At 46.3% G+C, this 24,827-nt stretch overlaps 2 long non-coding RNA genes across 2 annotated transcripts; one reads left to right on the top strand and one right to left on the bottom strand.

Annotated features, from left to right (window-relative positions):
• On the top strand, positions 13,144-18,728 carry LOC110402964. Its single transcript, XR_002441424.1, has 3 exons — positions 13,144-14,119; positions 16,392-16,492; positions 18,237-18,728. It is a non-coding gene; the product is annotated as an uncharacterized LOC110402964 (long non-coding RNA).
• LOC110402963 lies at positions 14,814-17,320 on the bottom strand. Its single transcript, XR_002441423.1, has 2 exons — positions 17,270-17,320; positions 14,814-16,146 (listed from the first exon to the last, which is right to left on the bottom strand). It is a non-coding gene; the product is annotated as an uncharacterized LOC110402963 (long non-coding RNA).

The following is a 24,827-nucleotide window of genomic DNA, read 5'->3' as shown; positions in this document are numbered from 1 at the left end:
TCAAATTGTTTCTTGTCTGTAAAGACCACAGCTGAGACCTGGGCAATGGGAAAGCTGTGGATCCAGCAGTTTTCAGACTCAGGGCTATGTTTTTTTCCATGTGTGTTGGTGATGCAGGATGACCCCAAGGGGAGGGAAGACAGTTTCCACGCACTGCAGAAGCCGACGCGAGTGCTGCGTTAGCAGCAGGAGCGCTGCCACTGCTGGGGCACCTGAAAGGGCTGATGCCCACGGCCCACACTGCAGCACACAGCCCCCTGCTCCAACCCTCAGCAGAGCTCCCTGAGCTGCAGGAGCAGCTCCCGATGGATCGGGCCCTGGAGATGCAGCTCCTCCGTGATCGAAGCATTGGACGTGCAGCAGAACGCCTTCCTGGAGGCACAGCAGAGACCTGTCAGCCACAGGCGGTGTCAGGCGGCTGCCGAGGGGTGCAGGGAGGTTTTGCAGCCATGGGCTCTGCTCTTCCCATGCCCCTGGCAGCACTCGGCGGGGCAGCCCATGGGGCCCAGCAGAGCTGCACGGTATCATCACTGCCCTCGGGCAGAGGCCAAGGATCTCCCAGCTGCTTCAAGAGACTTAGGAGCAAGGGGGCTGCTGGATACAGCACAGCTGATACCGCTTTATCTTCTTGTTGAATGTCTGCAAGCTGTACTTTATTTAAATGAAGCCTTCATCTGTAACATCTCAGTAAATGCCATAATGTTATAGGAAAAGAAGGCTGGCTTGGCTGATGTGGGGATTAAAATCTTTTACTGTTGTGTCCCATGTAGTGAGTGATGTGCTACAGAAGGATTCTAATGCATGCAGCAGAGCCAGGTTCAGCAAGACCTGAACAAACCCCGCAGGACACTGGAGAACCAGCCTATAATATAGGTCAACGTTTCCATGTGCGGCGTCAGTTCCTTTGTCTAATTAATCCGTATCTACCAATATGTTAATGAGAGGAAGACAGAGAAAGCTCACTGCCACTGAAAGGTCCCCAAGGCTGAAAGAAAACAATCCCAGCTTGTGGCTAATTATTTTTCGCTTAAAATGTATTACTCTGAAAGAGAAGCAAACACGGTGTTTATTTGACCCGTGCCCCTTGTAGCAAGCTCTCCTTCCAAATGCTGCTCTTTAAAACAGCGATTAAAATGACAGAAAAAGAAAGGGGGAAGCTGCTGAAAGCACAGCAGCATAGCAAAGGGAAAGGGATGATTACGGCTTGGGATTCCAGCAATGTCCATCAGGTGCTCACAGGTCCCCGGACACCTGTTTTCTCCCTGTGGCTGCAGGGGGGGCGTGGGGCTGAAGGCAGATCTCAGCCTTCACCTTGGTGAGGGGTGGAGGAGCTATCGGGAGATCTGATTTATGCAGGAGTCTGTAATAAACACATGGCAGATATTTCTGTAGCTAATGGGGATGTAAAACTTCAGATAATGTGTGTTAATCCCGATAAGAAATATCTCTGCTAAGAGCAACCCCCTTACCGCTACATAGGAAAACTCACTGTGACTGCAGCAGTAAATCCGCTCCTTGCTGCCAGTGTGAAACTTCCCTGAAAGCTGAAGTTGTGACACGGAAGTGGACCACCAAGACCTAAAGAATCCATTGCCCGATGCAGACCTTGCGCTCCCAAAGCAATCAGGTTGATTGTGCCTAAGTACAGTCGCTTCCATCAACCAGAGACGATGCAAACTAGAGGGCCTTTCTGATTTGCATTGTGCAGCATCTCTGTGAAAGAAATGGAAGCAAATGATGCCCTGCTCTCAGCAACAGCAGCGTTGGCTGCTGCACACAGCTGCTGCCTCCAGCGAGCAACTGATGCCCGGCGGGTTGGCACGGGGGCTCTGAGCATTTGGTGGTGCTTTTGAAACACACAGCTTTTTTCCTTCCTTCTTACTGGCTTTGTAACTGATAATCTCACACTTCTGAATGAGGTTAAGATACAGCTGAGTATGCTGCTAAGTAGCTTGTTTTGTGGGGTTTCCATTTGACTTGAAAGAAAGCATCGCTAACTTGTATCGGAAGAGGTTTATGTGACAATGGAGGATACACATCCCAAAGTGCATGTTGTTTATAACATACTAATAGAATTTATCATAGGAATATCCAGACCTCTTAAGCACACACCAAATTTAACTTTAAAGTAATGCTAATTCGGGAGAAAAAAAAAAAACAAAACAAACCAGCATGCATCATCTGTCCTCAGTTTGATAGTCTGTGATATGTGTAACCAATTGTTCTTATTTACATTAATTTGCATTGTGAAAGGCAATTTTACAGTTTCAGTCAGACTTAATAGGCAATTTGCAGCTCACTGCCTAATGGCATAGTTACTTAAGCCTGCCCCCAGGGTGCTTTCTAGACCTGGTATGAGACTCAACCTTTCAAATGTTCAATTGAACATCTTAAAAAGTCAAAAAGTCATTAGTTATTAGACCCAGTTCATACTCACCTTGTCATATTTGATATTATCACTAAGATGCCCTTTGATTCAGATATGTTTTGCCTTAGACTGCATAAATGGCAATTTGATTCTACAAAGCATCCCAGCATGAATGATCCCCCCACCTCAGAGGCACTTTTCTGATGGAGGAAGATGAAGGTGAGAGTGTCCTGGCAGGCCTTGTACCTCGGTCTTTGTGGTTCACCCGCACTTAAGGGCCAACTTTTTAGCAAGGTGTCCCAAATCTCAATGACATATTTCCGCATGTATGAATGTATGGGCCATCTCCTGTAGGTGTGAAAAGAATAATCTTAAAACAAAATGGAACAAAAGCCCTTCAATCCCAATAATTTGAGTTTGGGGTGAATCTACTGGGGATAAATTGAGAAATAATGCACATTTGGGTGATGCTGCAGAGGCTATTGTGATTTCTATCAATCTTGGAGCACTGAGCAAGGTTCGTTGCCTCGCTGAGTCATGTTGAGAGCTTGTCATTCTTCTGACGGCATGTTTGATCACTGGAGAGGCTCTTTGGGAGCACCTATCAGCAGTCCTGCAGGGAAGGTCGCTGGTTCTGATTAGTGCAGATGGGGGAGGAAGTAGCAAAGATCCCTACAGATGAAGCCCTGTTCCTTCATTCCTTACTCTGGTTACATGCCAAAAGTGAAGGGCACAGCATGTTTTAAGTTAAACTTTACGTGGTGAATACAGCGTATGTCGGACTGAAGCAGGTTGCTGATGGTAGAGGGGCTGAGCAATGGCCATGGCTACACCTCCAGTCTTTGTATCCAATGTGCCACATGGAGGCACCAAGTGGGAGGGAGTTTTGTAAGAATTACACAAAATACATTTTGTTGTTTTGTCATCCTTATGCTAATGATTAATGAAGACATTACAGAGCTGGGATACTCATTTACATGAAGATATAGACATGTTTGAGATCAAGATGAATCAAGGTCTATGTTATTGCTGTAGCTTGACAGCCATCTTTTTTCACATTCAGCAGTGTTCATTTCCAACTCTCTTCCAGATGCTGAAATATCTGTGTCCAACCCATGCTGATATCACATAGATATATACATTTTGCAACAGATTATGAAAATGTGTGAATGTTATTTGATTTCTGCCTTCCCTAATGTGATAAAGCAAATACAAGATTTGCTAAATGCCATTTTCTAGAAAAGAGTAAGTACTGTGCCACGCTGAAGCAATGTAATACCACCATTCTTCTGCTATAGGAGCCTGCTTTATTTCTGCAAGAGGGTTTCACTTCAAAAGATACCGCAATTCACTTCACAGTAGTATACAAGAGATTCCAAAAAGCTGCTGTAGCTGCATACTTCTTGGCTGTCTTGCATTTGAAGCATTGTGCACAGTGTGGAAAGACAGTCAAGGAAAGTTCTGTATCATATCACCCCATGTCATAATGCAAAACATCCCTTGCCTACAATGAGTATCTGAGACTGTGAATATCTCCGCCAGTTTAGCAAAAATTTGCTTACAAGAAGTTGAGCTTTCAGAGTGTTTTTCAGCCAGTTATCTGGCTAGTTTGAAGCCAGCGGAGCTCTGTGATGCACGGAGGTGGTGTAAGTAGCCCAGGCAATCTGGTTCTGTCTATATTTGTACCTCAGAGTATCAGTGATCTAACCTATTTTCAGTTTTAAACCTTCTTTTTAAGATGGCATTTGCCATTTTCTCACTGCTACGTAATTAAAAAGCTCAGATCTCCAAAATCAGAGCGCGAGAGGTTGAAGACAGCCTTTTAAAACGCAAAGCATAGGGCATTCTTACAGCACTAGCATGAATCTTTACTACTTTTCTGAGATTCACTTGTAACGTGGTCAGTATTTTTAGCTTTGTATGAAAATGAGTGGCAACTGTGGCTGCACACAGAGTGGGTGCATTCTGTGGTGAAGGCAGCGTCAGCCCCAGAGCACGAGGAAGGCTGAGCTCCATCCCAGGCTGCGCTGGTTGCTGCCTGGCTCAGCCCCATGGCTGGGCTCTCACAGGGGACATTGCTGTTGCTCTCTCCCCGCAGCTCCTACAGCCCCGCTGCAGGGGTTGCCACAGATCCCAGTGGGGAAATAGCTTCTTCCTCTGGACTGACCAAGAGCTCCATGTCAAGTGGGAAAGGCCAGGTGCCTGAAACAGCCGGCCCCGGCTGCAGTTTGATTTGCTCCCAGCCCCAGAGCATTCACTCAAGATCCTAAGGGTACTGAAATCACTCGCTGCTTTTGACCACGCATTTTAGAAGAATTATCTTTTGGAACTGTCCTGCAGTTTTTGTTCTACATCCACACCCAGCTCCTCTGCAAGTTGGCTGGGTTTTGTTCTACGTTCTCCAAAATGGAGACCTAACGTTTAAGAAAAATAACATAGTAATGGAGAATTTCAGGCTATTCAAGTTCTTTTTCCTTTATATTAACGACTGTCAAGGACAATTTCTACATTTCTGCAGTACAGCTCAGATGTGAAGTTGGTTTCTGTTGTTTATTAAAAAGCAGCAACCTGTAGAAACAAAACTGTGCTTTATAAGCTAGTGTTGCTGTGCTGTTTTGAAGATGATGCGCTGCATCTAACCCTCCTGGTAATGGACATTGGTCCTTTTGTCTTTCATTGATTTTTGCAAGATAGGTTTTCTAAGCTGAGCTGCATACCCTCTAGGCTGATGCCAAATACCAAGCATATTCACTAAAGCATAGAGAAGAACTCAGCAAAGATATTAATCCATTCATCACTGGCACACATAATGACTTCCATGCCCTATCTCAGCCAGCCATTTCATCCACACCAAAGCGTGCTGATTCTCAGCACAGGTAGCAAGCAGGACAGCGTACCCTCTGAAGCTGTCTGCAGGAGGAAAGGAGCCCTGGGAGCAGCAGTGCCTGCATGCAAAGAGGTCCCTGCAGCTGGGTGCACCATGGCCCAAGGCAGAGCTGCGGGTGCATGGTCAGTGCAGCGCTCCTGGCTGCTGAGTGCCCGCGGGGACGGGGCTGGACTGCCGAGCAGGGCTGAGCTCTTCCGCAAGAGAGAAACTCTGTCATTTTCCAACATACTGACAGCCACAGAGACAGAGGAATCGAGTGCTTTGAGATACTGAAATCAACTCTTACACAGATTGCTCACAACTAATTCGCGTGGACTGCTTTATGTCCAGAGTCCTTTTCAATGGCACGGAATGATCATCAAGGCAAACTGCAAATCAAATGAACAGACGTGTTGTGCTTTAAATCGTTGTGCCAGCATTTTAAACTGTGATTGCAGCACAGAATATGGCAGAACATATTTCTTTAAAAGCAATAATACACAAAAGCATGAAACCTTCTCTGCAGCTATTCCGATAACAGAGTGCAAAGACTGTCTGAACAAACAAGACAACTCCAGATGACTCTGGTGTCTGATTTGCCCTCACTTTGCTTTCTCCTACCACAACTCTGCCAGGCTTTGGAGAGAAAAGGAAAGAAAAGAACAAAAAAGAAAGAAAAAAAGGTGACTATCAGCTTTATTTGCATGTTTTCAGTGACTGCCTTCAGAACAGCTGCATTCAAGCAGCCTGTCCATAGATTTTAGCTAACTGCTGGGGAAGTTGCTCCATGACAAATATATGATTAATGATTGCCTTCGCTTGTGTCTTAAAAATTAGATGTTCTGTCACTAAATAAATACATAAATAAATGGGCTGGATGTAAAAGAACATGTTTTTCACCAAAAATGACATCCTTAGCTGTAAATTTTAACAGATGTCATGAAACTGAAGATACTATAATCTATTACAAAAAGCCTTTGAAGTTCTATTTTAATTAGCTTACAAAGCCACCGGGACTCTTTGAGAGAAAATGATACATAAAGTGTGTCTCAGGAATTGCTTGACTGTGGTCACCAGGATGCGATGAGCATGGTTCAAGAACAGAAGTACAGAAGAGAAACAGGAGCAGTCAGAGCTGCAGTAACACGTGTTGATATTTAGCAAAGCAAGCCTGGCATGGAATGCAACCGTAAAAAAGTGGTGCCACTCCTTATTCCATCACCAGAGCATGGCCAATGAACAACAGATGCACAGGTAACTTGGCCTTTGAGTGGCAGTGAAGCCGGTGAGGATGAAACACCCTGGGAGGGGCAGGAACCCTCCTGACCAGAGCTGGGTCCGTGCCCCTCCTGCACTGCCCAGGCAGCTCTTGGCACTGCAGGGCTCACTGTGCTCTGCAGTGCTCGGCACTGACCGCCGGCAACACGGCGCGGTGCCTGCCTGCTGCTGCAGTGTCCCTGCACGTGCCTGCGGCTTTGCTCTTCTGGAAACCTCTGACTGAATGGAGGGAGTCTGGGACCATGGTGGATTTGTCTCTGAATGTGTTCCACTGGCTATAGATGGAGTTCCTTGCTTTATAACATCGCTCTTTTTTATGACTGAAGGTAGCCATATGCTGTATTTCCATAGCATGTGTTCCAATGAGATTTCCATACCAGAGCAGATGGGCATCCTCCAGCATGGCAGTGCTGTGTCTCTGTAGCGTCACTAGGAGTCCTGGTGTGTAACCACAAAATAGATGGCACTTTGCGTTTGTGTACGATGAGCATGGGTTAAATAGGTTTGTGATTCCCCTAATTAATATAAATTGTAATTAATCTCTCTTCTGAGATCATATTTGCATGCTCGCTGTTCTCTGGTTTTCCGGTTCCGTACTGTCACTCCTTGCCTTTCTGATGCCATCTTCTACTGTGTCACTGCTGCTGTACCATGGAGCCCTGCTCTGCTGAGCCGTTACAGACCTGTTGTGTGCTGGGTCATCAGCGGAGCGAGGCAGCAGCACAGCGATGCAGGCAGAGGCCGTGCTGACCGCCTCCTGCTCCATGTGGCCCTGGGACAGCAGCCCCCAAGTGAGCGGGGTGTTCAGCTTCTTTCTGAAGAGCTACGCAGTGACTCAGGGGCTTACGTGGCAGAAATAACGAGCACATAAATTTGGGTTATGAATAAATGAATGGCTGGCAGATTTGAATTTTAAGTGCAAAAAAAAAAAAACCCAATAATATCAAGTTATCTCTGTTATAAATGTGTGATTTCAAAAGCCCTATTCGGAGATTTATCCAAAGAGCACAGGTTTGGTTATGGCTGCAGCATACTGTCTGACCCCCAGTGTGAAGATTTGAGGAAAAAATGTCATCCTTCTAGAATGCAGGGCAGGGCTGCTTGGACGGTTGGTGTGAAGGAGATGGGTGGCACTTCCCTTGGCCAGTACATGGACATGGGCTGGCAGCAGATCACCGCAGCTGCTTGGGGTCACACGGGGCCATTGCCACCAGAGCAGTCAGTGCCTCAGATTTTATGCCGGCTCGGCCGAGATAAGAATTGGTCCCTATGTTTCCAGCCTCTGGAAGCAGCTGGTAAAATTAGTAGGAATTATTTCTTGTTAAAATGCCTTTTGATAGCTTAGCAAAAGCCAGAAGATTTAAGTGTGAGAAGGAAAACTCCAAGCCGTGCTTTCTCTGTTGGTGTAAATCGGTATCGTTACACTGAAGCAAATGGAAGTGCTCCTAATTTACACCACCCTGCGCTCCAGCAGACTCCCATTTGTTTGACGTTAGGATGATGAGGCACTTTATGAGTCTGAGACAGGTTCAGGTACAAACCTTCCTTTTCAATTTCCTGCCTGCCTCACTGGGATCTGTACAGCAGCCGAGGCATTATTTTATTGTAGTTGTTTTAAAAATTGACTTGTAATGCACTTCAGTCAGCCTTCCCCGCAATATGACAACTTCTTTTTTTTTTAATTACATTTTGGTTTTCAGATGGTTGTCCTCATCGTAATGCATCTTCATTGTGATTTCCACTAAATGCTTGGTACTGAGACTTACACGGAATCTTTAATGGACAGGCTCCCAAGATCAAGTTTGCAACAGCCGGTAATTAGACTCAGCAGTGTGCAGCGCGGGGAGCAGGAACCTCTGCAGTAATCAAAGGTGCGGGCAGGAAATGAAGCACAGCTTTGTTTTCCCAGAGAAATGGGGAGCTACCCCTGAGCCTCTGTGCTTTATTGCAAACAGCTCCACGGCAAAGTTCCCTTATTTCTGGCTGCTCTGTTTACGTTACAGTGCAACTGCTGCCATTTGGGACAGTTTAAGGTACACGAAACTCTTTGTAACAGTCAGCAAAACACTCCAGCACTCCCATTATCTGTCTGCAGCCAGTGCGGAATGGAGGGGAACACTCTGGGGCAATGCTGAGCAAGAGACCCTTCAGCATCATTTTCTCTTCCAGCAGTTTAATGTCAAGTATGGATTTCCATGTATCATTGTGCTGAGCATGACAATTGGGTACATTCTCACGATTTTGTTGCTATCTTCCAGGAACCCAGAAAAGAGTGCATTTATTTGAGCTGGTAATTTCTTGGTGTGATTACCGAGAGTGTAAGGAACTGAGCAAAACTAGCACTAAGCCTTTCTGATCTCTCTTTAAAAAATCTCCTGTTTTTAAGATTACTCGCTACCCGCTACATCCAACAGATGTAATTTGGGTCTCAGTTAACCTGAAGTTCAGGTCAAAAGGAGCAACAGCAAAATTAAAAGAGTTTGACCAGCAAAAAAATAATTGTGAGTTTCTTACAAAGTGGATGAAAGAAAGCAAGAACTACAGCTGTGGAATCAGACACGTTCAAAGCCTGCTGGGCCATCAGGGGAAGCCCCACATCATTCCTGCAGGCTTCCCACACGTGAGGAGTAGTCATGCCCATCCCTCCTATTCTTAGGGCAGTCCAAGTTCTCCCTCCCATTAAATGCCTGCTGGCAAACCCAGTTCTCATTCTGAACTCTGCTGTCCTTGCTGTTTGCATAGAGCAATGCCGCTCTGTATTGGAGCAGCAGTAAAACAGTTTGGCAGGGGTGTGGGCGTTGGATGGCTCTGCTGAGGACAGAGCCCTCACCCTCAGCGCAGTTTCCTGCAGGTACCCCAGGGCAGCACTGGCACGAAGCAGCGCTGCATTGGCATGATACCATACTCCCACCACTGCCAGCACTCCCAGCACCACCAGTGTGGGAGGAGAGGGAGTGAGAGGCACAGGGCTGGAAGCTGTGCACCCCCACGCCTCTGGCCCAGCTGAGTCTTCCCACTGTTCTGCGTTTCAGCATCTGTGTTCCTTGTGAAGTGGATACTGCACTTACTGCTCCTAACTGGAAATTTTATAAATAATCTTGCGAATCAATTCTGCTTTCAATGTTTTCTCCATACTGCTGGGAAGTATGCTGTTTACTGATGATTACATTTTCTGTGTGAGTGCCTTTGCTTCTCAGCCTTTAAGTGAAATGCCTGGAAAAATGTGTTTCTATAGCCTTCAAGAGAAATAATGGGGAAGTTCCTCCCTCCCAGCTCAAGACAGCTCTCAAAAACCAGCAAGGTTTTAGCACTGGATTTATCTTAACAATGCATGGTCATTCAAAGCTTCCTTAGGTATTTGTACTTACGAGGAAATTTCTAATGCAACTGTAGAGCACACAAATATGTCTAGCTTGGCAGACGGATTGAAGAAAATCTACTTAGTTCAATCATTAGGTCAAGCCAAATAAATTTCTACCTTCTTCAGAGAAAATTTCTAATGAATGTCTAGGCTGAAGTGATTTTACCTTCCTTGACACGGAAGATTCGGTTACATCAAACTATAATGAACAGCTGAAAGATGTAATTTTGCTTATAAAAGGAGTGCAACACCTACGCATTCAAAGACAAAATCTTGTTATTCATTGCACCATAATATCTAAGTACTTATGGCTTTAAGTATTAGTAAGACTTACTTTCAGAGGAAGCTGATGGCTCTGAAGCGTAGTCTCCACCCAGTCTGTAAGGACCTTGTGTTTCAGAGGAAAAGCAGCTTTGGTCGTGCTCCTCATTCCATTACGGATTAGGAAATGGCAGTTAATGGAGCTCTGGCAATGGGAAGGTTGCTGCTGGGACTTTGGAAGTGGAAGAGCTCTTTTATGTCTTATTTGGAGACTTCTCTTTATTTATTGGTGTGTGCTATCCAGCGGCCTGGGAAATGGGCATCAGAAGAAAGGGTTGTTCAAGTAAAATGGCTGTGGTTTGGGTTGGAAATAAGTAAAACAGCAGTTCTGTGAACTAAAGGCTGTGTTCTCAGGCATCTGAAATGCATCTACTAAAAGCAAAGCAATTTTTTTCTAATTCCCAAATCCCAGTTTGTGAAGGCGCCTAGTCATCCTCCACAGCTTATCACAATAGTCTCTTGGCAACTGCAGATGCTTATCTTGAAAGATTCATTTTTACAACAGATTGAATTCTCAGAAAAGAGACCAAGCATAAAGATGTTAAGAACCAAAGTGGGAATCCAAAAGGGTTTTCAGGTTTGACTTGGTTAAGCACCCAAATGTTTGGATATTGATTTGAAACTTACTCAAGCTGCTTAAATCTGAAAATTGGTAATAGGCTCTATCCTCTCTGCTCCGTGAAGGAAAGACTTGGCACATGCAGTCCCAAATCGCATTGACCTTTTTTGCTGCCAAATTCTATTGCATTTTCATTTCTAATTTACTGTCCAATCCAGCCCCAAGGTCTCTAGCTTTTACTACCTTTCTGGGTTTCCATTTCCTATTCAGTTTGTGCTTTCCTCTCTTGCTTAATAGTTTTCATTTATTTCCAGTTGAGCCTCATCTTATTACTAAAAATTTAGTGACTGATATATGAGATGAGACCAGTGATCCATCTGTGTTTATATTCTTTCTTGTACATTTTACCAGGTTCATATGCTTCAGAAGGAATGGGAAAAACACCAAAACTGATAATTATGAAAACCTTTGTCCATAGGAAATATATATAGTGCCTTCCTGTGCTAAGGTAAAAGGGTTTATATCCTCTTCCATAGCACCCCATTGAAATAACAGCATTTTGTCTCAGCATCCATATACATCTCTGTATTTTTCTGAATTCTGTTGTATTTTCAGTCTCAGTAACATCAATTGGTAATGAGTTTCACAAGTTTATTTTGAAGGATATTTCTGCCTACGTTTGTGTTTCCTCTGATGATACCAGTATGTTGCTTTTTTGCTGGTTTGCTAATTTTCCAAGACAATACCGCCTGTGATCGTCATTAATATGCTAAATATCACCTCCCTTAGAGCAGCGGGAAAGGCACTATATGAAATGAATTACAATAACCATCTTCCCTCCACTATTTTAAGTATATTGCTGAAAAAGGCTTTTCTCTGAAATCTGTTGGAGTTACTGACCTTTGTCTTAGTGGTAGCTCTTTTGCATTGCCATTTCTGGGAAGCAGCTGCCTGGTAGAGGGAAGACATCTCTTCATGCTTCTCTTTGATACCTCTGAATATTCCTGATGCCATTTCTTCAGTTCACTCTTCCTGATGACTGTACCACTTATCTGAAAATGGCAGAAAAATGCGGTCAAAGACACACACTAGGTCAGACCCACGTGTGCATCCCCACCTGGCACTGGCCCCGCTTCTCTGGGCTCACCACTTTCCTTCCATGCCTGCGGCTTCCAGCCCTGCTGGGACCACTGCACATCCTCCTGGCAGCGCTTCCTGTCCTTTACTCAGCTTTCTTTCTCCATATCGGATGCTTTTGATCCCCACTTCAGATTTATTGGTTTAATCAATGTAATCTCTGCAGTATCATCCTACTAACTGAAATAATTCCTAGCAATGTTTTGTTGATCCCTGTGATTGCAGAATGAGAGCGAAGCTTCGTGGCAGCATATTGCATATTTCTTATCTGTGATGGCTGAGTTTAGCATTTCAGAGTTTTTTACTCCATTTTCTTTTAATCAGAGTTGTCTGCTTAGAGGTCAGGCCATTTTTGTGTGCTTTCTTTCTGATAGAACTATGCTTTCAGATGTACTGTAAAATCCCATTTTATTCCCACGGACTTTTGTAGAAACAAACTTGATTTACAAAATTACAGGGCATTGCTATGGTGTAGTACCCAGAAACATGTTCTGTTTGTTGAAGTAGAAAAATTGCTGTTAGTTTAAACCGTTTGCAAAGAGAACAATGCTTCTACAATAAGTATATGGCTAGATTAAGGCAAGACTATTCCCAGTGGTGGCAATAGTATGGTTCCAAGCCTCATGTGGTTACACCAACAGTAATGTCATATTGAAATGCTTCTTTATGGATGCCCTGTGAGCACACTGAGAGTTGCTATGATAATCCTGTCTGCTGAGGACAAGATGAAGCGTTTTGGATTCCAGTGCCTAGTACTTATGGAAGGTTTTTGTAGTACAGACTCAGCAGTTTACACACTTTGCTGAATTCATTTAGAGTAATTAGTGTAACACCAGGCTGGATTTGCAAATCTGTTTAAGCCGTTCTCTTTCAAGTATATCAAACATAAACATCTAAAATATAAGCACTGATGTTGCTTGGGTTATTTAAATTCTTTTCCATCTTTACTGGAGTGACCTTGAGTAATGCTCTGTGTCACTGCAGGGCAGGAGGCAAAGCCCTGCCTGCTCTGCCACCTGTCTGCATGCACTGCTGCCGTGGGGCAGGGAGGGCAGGCAGCACCCAGCTCTGCGGGCTCCTTCCCTCCCATTTCACTTCTTGTTCACTGCAAAACAGAGAATCAGTCTTCTTAATGCACTTATTTTTTGCTCCAGGAATAGGACAATTTTATTCTACATATCTTCTTTGGGATGTGCAGAAGGCCCTACAATGCTATCTGGAGACATTGTGTGCCAGAAATTGCCTTGAGAGAATTTTCTTTTATGCTTTATCCTGAACCGCTTATATGGCTCTTCAGCACTCTTCCAACAATTATTAAAGGAAGCTCACGCTCACGCGGTGTCCTGTGGATGTGACTTGATGAACAGACCTACCGGAAAATGTGCTGGGGTAAAGCAGATTGCTGCTCTGGAGAGCATCCAGGCAGTGTGGGAGTGCCATTCTGCTTTGTTTTCCATAGAAAAACCGTAGTTGCTCAGATGTAAATTAACCCTACGATTCTGGCCTTCCCTTTTAATACTTCATTCATTTGAAATCATAAACATCACAAGGGTTTGGTGTTTTTTTTTTGCAACTTCTGGTCTAGCAGCACCTAGTCCTGCTGGACACTGCCTGTGGTGGGGCCAGCAGCATTGGCTGTGGACTGAGAGGTGCTGGGAACAGCACACGGGTGGGTAGCTTGGCAGCTCCCATTTGCAGAGCTGATGCTGGTCCCTCGTTCTGATGGGATGCTCAGTACTGCTGAGTAGTTGTATGTTGCTAGAGATCATCACAATGGCATTATCTGCGATCATTAACTACCCCAGCCTTCACAGTGCCCGATGGATGGCTACGAAGATAGCGAAGGGTCTAGAGAGGAAGATGTATGAAGAGCAGCTGAGGTCCCTTGGTTTGTTCAGCCTAGAGAAGAGGAGGCTGACAGAAGACCTCATCACAGCCTACAATTCCGCACAGGGGAGCAGAAGGGCAGTGCTGAGCTCTGACAGGAGACGTGAGGGGCTGCGGCCTGCAGGCACTGGGACTGAGCAGGCCCTGCAGGCCCAGCCATGGCTGGGAGAGCAGAACCACTGGGCCTGTTAGCACGCCAGAACAGCAAGACTTGTCTAATGAGTAATTAGGAAATGTATTCTAATTAGTGTCAATCATCTTGTGGGTGTGGAAAATAAGACCACTAGCTAACACTGACATTTTTTAATGAGATGACAAACACGGCAGAGGAGGAAAGCATGGGTAAGCCAGCAGTCTGCAAGGCACCAACTGATAGAAGCAGGACAGGGCCCTGAGCAAGGGAGCACGCAAGGCCTTGGGAGCAGAGGTCAGGGAAGCAGCCAGTCTCAGCAGTAAGGGATAGGGTTTGCTCCAGTCTCAGTGCAAACCTAGAGAGCAGGACTTTGAAAACAGACAAGTTTTCAAAGTAGGCAGGGATAAAGATGATCTAAATTTGGAAACTGAGGTATTTATGTACAGAGGGAGTACTCTATTGACAGGAACTTCCTTACCAGAGCTAACGAAAGGCTCCTCATGGCCAAAACATCTTAAGGGACACTGGGTTGGGGCTCTCTGTAGGAGCTGCTCTAGCGTGGAAGAAATCAGTTCTGGAAAGTTTCTGCATTCAAAGCACAATGGATGCTCACAACAGCCCTTTCTGGCACGGGCCCACAATTACTTGCTCCAATTAATTCCATTGGAGCACGATCAGGACAGCGAGCAGCATGGCGCTCTGTGGCTGTGGTTCATCAGCTGAAGTGGTTTTGATTTTGAGAAGTCTTAGGGACCCCAATAAGGATCAGTAATCATTAAAATTAACCACACACTGATTTAATCAACATATAGCTTTGTTAATTACTGGTTCTTCCTTCATGTCCATCTGTTTTAAAGATTTTTGTGAACCTGCAGCAGATGTTCATGTAAATATAATAAGCTGGTTGCCATGTAAATACAAAATTTTCAGGACTGTTTGTGTTGCAGACTTACAATTCATTTGAGCTGTTGTCAGTATTGTGTCTTTAGTGGCTTGAACACTAAACTGATAACTTTGTTAAAACCCAATTAGAGATGATTCCTGCTGTCAGCCTCTTCCTTCCCCTCTCCCCATGTCCCACTTTTGTCATTTGCACTCAGTGGGCTGGGCCCTGGAGAAGTGCCACAGTGTTCACAGTGCTGTCCTGGGAACGGCCACACAAAAATGAAATAGAGCCCTTCTATTCATGCTCTTTTCACGAGTATAAAAAATAATTTCACGCTCACAGCAAATATGATCCATTCATGTGAGCAGTGTGGGTAGGGAGCAGTGTGGCAGTACAGGCCTGCAGCCACCTTCCTGCCAAGTGCTGCACTGCTGGTAGATGGGGAACGGAGCAGAGCTGGGGCAGCCTGAGCTCAGAGCTCACGGCCACATGGGGCTGGGTGTGCAGGATAGAAAGCTGGAGGGCATTTTTGGAGAGGAAGGTGCGTTTTTAAAAATGACTACCCTGTGGTATATATGGAGGTGTACAGCCATACTCCTGCTTAGGGTGTGCAACCCTGCAAACCCTCTGCCTTTGACTATTCCCACAGTGCACAGAAAATGCTGAAACTCCAACAGAGCTTCACAGAACCCAGCACTGCACTGATGCCAGCCCAGCTCCAGCCCTCAGCAGACAGAATAGGATGGCCCCTTCTTGTCTGCTTGGCAGTTGGTGCAGCATTTCTAGCCCATGTGGGGCAGGCACTACATGAGTGCCAGCGGGATCGGCTCCCCATGCTTTGCAAAGCCTCTTTGCAATGGATTTTAAAGTCAATTAGAAGTGACTGCTTATTAATGTCACATGATGACATAATGGGAAAACTGACAAAATGCAGAACTGCATATTCATTAGTGTTCTAAGTTTTCCATCTGCCTTGCTTAGCAAGTAGTTCATCCAATAAATAACAGAACCCAGCTTCAGCTGACTCTACTCTCCACTTCTTCATATGTGCTGTTGCTGCCTGGAACTGCAGGCTGTGGAGCTGCAGAATGGAATGCAGTGGGGCCAGTGTGCAGAATGGCAAGCCCAGGCAGCTGGGGTGCTCAGCCACAGCTTGGTGCTCCCCCCAGTCAGATGTGCAACCTGTCGCTCATTTCTTCTGTCCTGCACAAAGTTATCTTTGCAGAGCTTTAGCTGGCAGCGGGTGCTGCACCATCACTGGGGCGATGTGAAAGACAAACTGTGTGTTCTGGTGCTGGTTGGTGGAGTAGAGGGAGAGATGGATCATAACACAAAGATTCTTGCAGACAGCTGAAACCAAAGTTATCATTCATTCTGGTCTACACTTGAAAGAGCTCTGATTTCTTCTCACTTTTTATCTAAGGATTTTGGTTTTATTTAGCTGTATATTGACAATGATTTCAGGAGCCTAGTGAGGAAGGTGAGCATGAAAGCAGCCCAGTAAATACCTCTCCTCAGGTCTTCTTCACCCACACAGCCCCCGCACTCAGATTGGCTGTTGCTGGCATGAAGTTCCAAGATTTGCTGTTTTGCAGGGAAGGGAGCACAAAGAAACTGATGTCAAGTGCACAGAGTCCCAGCACAGTGGTGATGCCCCTTACTACCTTTTCCAGCATGGGCCAGCATCCCAGAGAGGGTAAGTCAGCCACAGCAAAAGTTTGTTTAGAGATGGTGGTAAATAGTCAGCAGTGGTGAGTTCATCTAAGGCCAACTCATTGCATTATTTATATGAAGAAGCATTTTTACGATTTCTAGTAGCCTTAGTACAATACTTGCTAGAATTCCTATTGATTTAATGGGTAGAAGCATGCGCTTCTTGATTGAACACAGCAAACAGTAGAGAAGTTTTTATTTCCCACCACAACTGAATTTTACTACATCAAATCCTTAGATTTATGACGACTGTGGAAGTTAATAGCAGGAATAAAGTTTCGTAATTGAAACTGAAATGAAACAAGATGTTACAGATGGAATATGAGCTTCAACTTCGCTACTAGTGTGTGAGGAATCACTGAGCATTTTTCAGTTCTTTGACTCCTTTCCACAAATGTTTTGATATGCCCAGAAATTTGTCTTCATTATTCAGGCTGCTCAACTACCACATCCCAGTGAGTCTAAATTCAAGATGTTTTGCTCTTTACTCATTTGCCATTCATTCAGAAATACATTTCTTACTGGACAACCAGGCTGTGGGTTATGAAATTACTGCGGGGCATAATGGAGCAAAGACCCTGTATTACTTCTTTTATAATACACATTTCTATAGCATCCTTAATTTCCTCTAAGCTCCTTGTAACACAATGGAAAGCACAACAAGACAGCAGAGCAGAAAGATCCCAAGCCACAGCAAGTGAGAATCCACTCAGACACAACAGCAGTAGGCACAGAAATAAGGGGAAAAAAAGCTGCTTACCTTTGGAAGACCTGTAAGATCTTCATGTAGGCAGAGACCTCCAGGTAAACTATGTTTACCTCCACTGCCAACCCTTAAATTAGGTCTGGGAAGGAGGGGATCCTGGCTCCACCCTTTCCTGTTGCTCAGGTGCACTGCATGCAGCTGAGCTCCCCTGGGTTGGCCCTGCCTTCCCACCAGGTGCTCCATCACTGGTTCAAGCCATGTCTTAACATTTCCACTACACTCCTTAAGTGCCTGTGAAACTGAAGAGTTCAGATCCTCTTTGTGCTGCTTCCAGCACAGGCCCTGCAGCCCCTTCTCCAGCAGCTGCACCGATGTGGCTGGATCCTGCTGTTTTTGCAATGCTCTGTGCCAAGCTGATGGTGGAAGGACAAGTGGCACATTTACTCTATAGTTTCCCTTTTGCATGCCGGTGCAGGGGCTTACTTCTCATCCTGAGGCCTTTCCTCTGTTGGATCTACTCCAGTTTTGTGCAATGTTGGCGCTGCCATGTGCACTGCAGACATGTTGGAGCATAGGCTTCGAGGTGAGTGGTGCATAAAGACATCCCTTGAGGTCTGAGCAGAGGATGGGGCCATCCGTCACCTCATCACTTGTGTGACTGTGTGGCTGACCATAGAATCATAGAATGATAGAATGGCTCGGATTGGAAAGCACTTTGAAGATCATCTAGTTCCAAACCCTTGCCATGGGCAGGGTTGCCAGCCACTAAATCAGGCGCCAGCTTGGGCTGCCCATGGCCCCATCCACCCTGGCCTCAAACACTTCCAGGGATGGGCTACTCGCACTTCTCTGGGTGAATATGTCCATTGTCACCCCCTTGCTGGACGTCTTGAATCACAGAAGATCTGAAATTAAACCAGTAAATCCTCCCTGAAGCCCTTTTCCTTGTGACTGAGTAAGAACATATTGTCTAGAAAGATATCCATTTTGGCTTATTCAGAATTGTACCATTTCTGTGCAGATTGCTTTGTGCGCTAGTTTGGAGTCCTCTGCCATCACCTTCAGCATGTTTCAGGCCACAGGAAGCCGCTGATCTCCCCGGGTGTCTTGCTGCAAGGAGCCTTCCAGATGCAAGTTATTCTTGGAGATCTTCTCCGTGCAGCTTGGAGCGTTTCAGCGCGATTTCAACGTGTTTCTGACAGCAGTGTTCAGTATCTCACTGCCTCTCTCACAATGGAGGCGGGTAAAGTTTTTCCACCCGCATTTCTTCTGCTTTAAAAGTTAAACCCAAATAACTGTGTGCTTTGTCAGATTGTCTATCAAGTGTGCCGTTCACAAACCAAGAGAATCTCAGAACTTTTCTTCCAACGCTTTCGTTTTTCAGACGTCATCTCCAGAAGTTTCCCACAATTTAAATTGTAGCAAGTGTACCCTCTATTATTTTTACTTTGGTGGCAATACTGAGTACTTTTGTTTCAAGTCAACCTTACACATTTTAAAACATATTTTTCAATTCAGCCGGATAATTTGATCTCCTGAAAATCAGTTTTTATGAACCTCATTTTTTATCTTCCTTTCTCTTGATTTGGGAGTCTATGATATGTCTCCATGTCTAAACCTTATATGTTTATATAGAATGGATGTCAGGAGGAGGGAAGTTAAAAAATGATTTTCCACGATATTGCAAATTATGTTTTAGAAGAATGTCAAGCCAATGAACAATGAAAAATGGGAAAAAGGAATTTCAAATTGTATTTGAGTGGCTATTCAGTATTTGTATCTATTAATGCTGCAACTCAGTACGCATTTTCAGAAGAACCAGGTTTACCAGCTTTATTCCTTCATTTAAATAATTGCTGCCAATAAGTGGCTCAACAAACCCCCGTTTACAAGGCAATTCTCATAAAAGCTAATGGCCAGGTCCTGTGCCAGGATACCAGTGCATGGTGCTGGGTGCAGCTGGTGCCCACGTTGCCCTTCCTGCAGCTGCAGCCCGTGAGCTCTGTGTCCCCCGGAGTGCTGTGCTCTGCATCCTGTGCATCCCAGTGGCTTGCTGCAGTGCTGAATGGTGCACAGGAGTCAGCAGAGCTTCATAGGCACTGGCTGGTGGTGTGGGTGGAGCATGCTGCCATCGCCCTGGATTTCATAGAACCACAGCATGGTTGTGTTGGAAGGGACCTCATGGCCCCCCCAGCCCCAACCCTGCTGTGGGCTGTGTGCCCCCTTCCCCCCCCAGCTCTGACTGCCCAGGGCCCACCCATCGCCTCGGGCACCTTCAGGGATGGGGCACCCACAGCTCTGGGCAGCAGTGCCAGGGCCTCACTGCCTCTGGGTGAAGAATTTCCTCCTCACATCTAACCTAGATCTCCCTTCTTTTAGCTTTAAGCCATTCCCCTTGTCCTATCACCACCTGCCTGTGTAAGTCACTCTCCCTTCTGTTTATCAGCTCCTCTCAAGTACCACAATGAGGTCTCCCCGGAGCCTTCTCCTCTCCAGCAGCTGTTTTACAGCAGCTGATGCTGTTGGTGTTTCTCAGCAGCATCGCCCATTGGTACTGGGAAGCACAGTCCCTCTGCAGGCCGCCTGCATTGGAAGGCTCCCACACTGTGCTAGAGCAATGCCACCCAATGGGAGCACTGCCTGCTGCCACCAGCCTCTGTCTGCAGGGCTGGCCCTGGTGGCACACAGGGACATGGTTTGTGGCCTCCCCAAAAGGCCCAGAGAGCCCCAGTGAGAGCTTTGTGAAAACACAAACCCCAGATAAGCACGTCTTGTTGTGGAGAGCACGTCTGGGGAAATGAAAGTCATCGCAATGACCTTTGCTTTTTCTGCCATGTCTGCTAAAATATTTGCATGGTTTTGCTTTTTGAGAAGCTTGCACTACAGAATGCATATACCAGATCCTTCTTCATTAGTCAAAAAAATAAATAGGAACAGAGTGTTTTCTTGCTTGCAGAGAAATTTATGCCAAATTTCTTTTCAATGGCACCAGAGAAAGCCCATTCCTTTCTTTTTTTTTTTTCTTGCGTGAAAGATTTTTATCTCTAGATACTTCCCACAAAGGGATTTTCGTAACAGGAGTCTATTAGGAGATGCCTACAGACTTCCAGGCCATCCAAGAGGTTACAGGAAAAAAACAGCTGCAAATGGTGCGACACTGTACACACTGCAGCGAAACTGTCCGTTGCTATAGCAAATGAAGGAGCGTAACTAACCTCTAACACAGCCTGCTTTGGAATCTGTGTGGTTTGTTAAGGCTTTTTGTTCCGAGCCATTCATTCTCTCCATTTCTGCTGCAGTTCGGTAAACTGCTCCCATACTATTGGAATTCATAGCACAGAAATGGTGATATGTGTTAGGTAAAACCTTAATGATGAGTAAAAACAACAAGTAAGTCTTCCATGTCATCCTCACCAGCACATTAGCACATGACTGCGATATTTGTGGAGAAAGCGGTAATGTTGTATTTTATTTACTTTGTTTTAGTTTTGGGGTGGATGAAACCTAAAGAAGAGAACGTCTGGGTTTTCCAGCCTGCACCCATTCAGCTTCTGGCTCACGGCAATGTTGTGAGGCTGCTGCCTGCTCCGAGCTGCTGTGGGTTGCAGTGCCGCACTGCTTCCTTCCCAGGTGTGGGTGCTGCTGCCCCGCAGCGCATGCTGCTTCTGCTCCTCCTGCACACGCTGCTGGTGCCCAAGTGCAGCGCCCATGGGCTGGATCTCTGCCTTCCCCGAGCACTGACCTCCTTGGCATGGTCTGGTGGTGGGCAGGGAGAGAATGGCTGTGGGTTTCCCATGCAAATACAAGTACAAGCAAATACATGGTTTTCAGAAGCAATTGCTGTTTACTCTAGCTTCACAGGAAGAAAATCTGGTCAAAATGCTGAAGAACACAGACCACTGTTTGCTGTGGAAACCAGCAGCTCACACGGACTAAGGATCACCCAGCTGAGGCCAGCAGTGGGCACTGAGGCCGTATTACATCCTGACATTTTCCGAGGGCAAAATAAACAAAAAAATGCTCAGCCTTTCACTGCAGCCCAAGCAGAACGTGTGCTGCTCCTAAAGTTGAAGAACGGCGGTCACTCTAGTGCAGGGAAAGCTCTTAAGAGCTAGTCACTCGGGAAATAAACCTAAAAGTCAGGCTAACCAGCAGCATGCTGAACTGGTCGGTGAGGGGCACGCTGCAGCACTCCATTTCTCTGTAGCAGACCGATGAGAACTGGGATCACGGGGTGTCCAGGCACCACTGTCTGAGCAGACAGCCCCTGGCTCCCATGCGGTCGGTGCTGGACGCAGCAGACCCAGCCTGCACGGTGCACCCGATGCAATGGACGTGGGACAGGCATGGGACGGGCAGGGAATGGGATGCCCAAGCACTGGAGCTGATCTGCCTGCCCAGGCACCTGTGTGGGCACCTCCTCCTGTGCTGCCCCGTCACCTCACTGCAATGCTTTCAGCTTTTTAGAGAGATGCTCACTCCTTTGGCTGTGTTCTGGCACACCAAAGGAATAAGAGACGTATGAATATGCAAAAGATTGTGTGCTGCTGAATCCCAGCGGAATTAGCGCTGAGGACAGACTTCTTTTTCATGTTTTTGGATTGTGACAGGTGCATATAACAAAGAAAATGGAGAAATGTGTACCACGTCTCTCAGTGTGCATATACTATAATGAAATCTTGAATGCGAGTAAACCCCAAACCTCCAAATCCTGAGCTTCAGCAGAGACTGCAATCAGATCCTTTGAAATTATAAATCTAAAAATCTATAAACCCAAAGAGTACATCTGGAGAATGAGCATTTGAAGTCTGAAAGTATTGTGCCCGTAGGACTAATTATGCTTTTGCAAACTTTATCAAAACATTGCTGTTTATTTAAAGTTAGAAGCACAAGAACACCATCATAATGAATGGTGACTACTATGACTCATGCAAACAAACATCCATTTTCTGGAGAAAGTGACAATTAAGTAATGGATTTTGGCTATTTTAGTCTCTGCCAAGACACTGCAGAATGGGAGAAGCTGTGACAGATGGGATGCTGAGGACCTGTCCCCTGGCTGAGCAGGGCGGCTCTTGACTTCCCACAAGGCACGTGGGGAGGATTTTCTCACCATGAGGTTTGCTGCTAACTCAGGAAATGGGAAGCTAACGGTGCCCACCCATCGAGGTGACGGAAAGCCACATCCCCAGAGCCCCTCTCATGGAACCCTTCTGGGCCCCTAGGCCCACGGGGGGTGTCCCCAGGACAGGAGGAGGGTGCTGGAGCCTCTCCCAGCAGCACATGAGGGCATGGAGCTTGGGTTGCTTACAGCCAAAGCATCACAGGGTGAGGTGAGCTCTGCAGTCAGCACAGTACCCTTCGTAAGGACAGCAAAACCTGGAGCTAATTTTCTGCCTTACTGAGGAGAAAGCTGTGACAAGCCTTTCGCTGTCTGCTTGTTTGCATCTAATCTCAAGTGAAATGTCTGTTCTTATGAGTCTAACTCCTAGTTAAATACGAATTATCTGGGATTAAGTATTTCTCTTGCAGTTTCAGTTTTTCCGGAGTGAGATTGGGGTGCCTCTTTTTCCTTCTTGCTCCCACCTCATCGTTGTTGCATACTTAACCGGGAGCTTTCCACTTGGCCTCACAAAGAGACTCACTAAGGACAACTGACCTGGGAGCAGTGGGTGTCCTTCTGCACATGCACGGCTGCTGGGATTCAGATGGATGCCATGGATTGCAGCCTATGAAGCTGACTGCATTACACTGGCCTGCCAATACATCCCACAGTCAGGTAGCAGCTCTGGTTGCTGTTTATCTGCACAATTAATTTTGTGATGAACGCACTCAGCGTACTCAGCCAGAGGAGTGAGCGCTGCCAGTGCCTGGTGCAAGGATTTGCAGTGCCAGAGCCCGGCACTGCGCACTGCTTTGGGCTGTGCAGTTGCAGTAATTTACAGTGGAAATCAGAGACATCTGCAAGTTAAAAGAGGCTCTCCTGAGAGGAGGATGTGACGAAGTTTAAGTAGAAAGCTGATCCCCTCCGCAGGAATTCAGAGGGGCATCTTGATGCTGTAAGGCCTTCTAGAATGCGGGTTTTGGCCTTATGCTTTCAAACTGGCATTCTGGCACTGAACCTAGGCTGGTGCCGCTTAAAGTGCGTTTCTTTTTGCACTGTCTCACTTGTTTAATTATTGAGCTCAGCTCGACAATGCTTTGACTTTTCTTGATGCGCACCAGCTGCTCTGCTGGCAGGGCTGTATTCAAAGATCAGGCAAAGGAAAATGCTTCTGGAAAACGGACGAAACATCCACTATTTCCCACAGACAACAAGAGGGGTGCTGTGAGTGCTGTGCGGGCCATGGCACCATGGCTGCAGCCCACGGCCCCAGAGCCCTGGCTGGGGGCTGCTGGAAGGGAACCACAGCGCTTGTCCCTCTGGATCTACACTGCACGGAGCACACCGAGATGTGGCCCCAGCAGCCAGAGGGGCAATAAATGGGGAGCAGGGAAGATGAGTCTGTGCGAGCTGGTGCTGCCTCTGGCATCACAGGAGGGATGGACGTGTGCCCGTGGGATGGGGCAGAAGGAGGACGTTTCTTTCCATAGATGCTGAGGCTTATAGTTAAAATCACATACAAATAATCTTCCGTGCATAGCACTTGGATGTCTCAGACTGTGAAGAGTACTGAGCCAGTGCATAAAGATACGACACAGTTCCTATGCAGCAGTGACTCAGTCAGAAGGCAGGGCCCCATCCAAATTCTGCTGCAGCTAATTGTAAAGCTCTTGTTTATTTCAGTAGGCTTTGGATTGGGTCCTTAGAAAGCAATTTGGGAAGTGAGGTGAGAAATGCGGGACGAGCAGCGTATCCATAACATGGGCACTGAACTCCACTCTTCTCATTTCTGTTCACAAAATGAATGGCCAAAATGCCAAGCAGCTATCTGCCCAGCACTGCCAACGCAGATGTAGATAGGAAAGGTACATTTGTAAATGGGTCTTTTTAATGCCTTTCTTCAGTGTGTTATTTCGTATTTTATTCTTACCTTGGCTGTGGGTCTGGCTTTCAGCTCCTGCCCTAGGGCTGTGCTCCAGCTGTCAGACCTGTGCTGATGGGGTGCTGCTGAGCGTTCCCTGCTGCCCCAGCCCCATGCTTCTGGGAGAAGCCAGTGCAGAACCTCAGGTTCGTGGCAGTGGCCTCATACAAGGCGCCCACACCCTTTGCTCCTTTCATCATCGCTCTCCAAACCCAGCACCCATGGGCACATCGTGCTCAGAATCATGGTACCTCCTCCAGGAAGGCACTCGTGCTGCCTTCCTTGATGTGGGCAGCTGCATGCTCCACATGTTTGTGGCACATAATTCCTAGGAACTGCCGACGATGTGAAATGAAATTCTGGGCAATATCACCAAAGTTGGTGTTCAGCACCACCCTGAAGGAGAAAACAGAGGGGAGGATTCTCTCTGCTGTTCTGCTCAGTGCATGCAGAGTTCTGCTTCTGGATCTGGATACATATGCAGGAATTAGGCGGGGATTTATATCACCAAACTTTCCAGAGTAATCACCTCAGTCCCTGTGTCGTAGGGTAGGAAGGAAGGATGGAATGAGGGAAAAAGGGCCGCT

The sequence above is a fragment of the Numida meleagris genome, chromosome 7 (assembly GCF_002078875.1).
Source record: "Numida meleagris isolate 19003 breed g44 Domestic line chromosome 7, NumMel1.0, whole genome shotgun sequence".
Classification (NCBI taxonomy): Eukaryota; Metazoa; Chordata; class Aves; order Galliformes; family Numididae; genus Numida; species Numida meleagris.
Note: the sequence above shows the minus strand (reverse complement) of the source record. Positions and strands in the feature narration are given on the sequence as shown.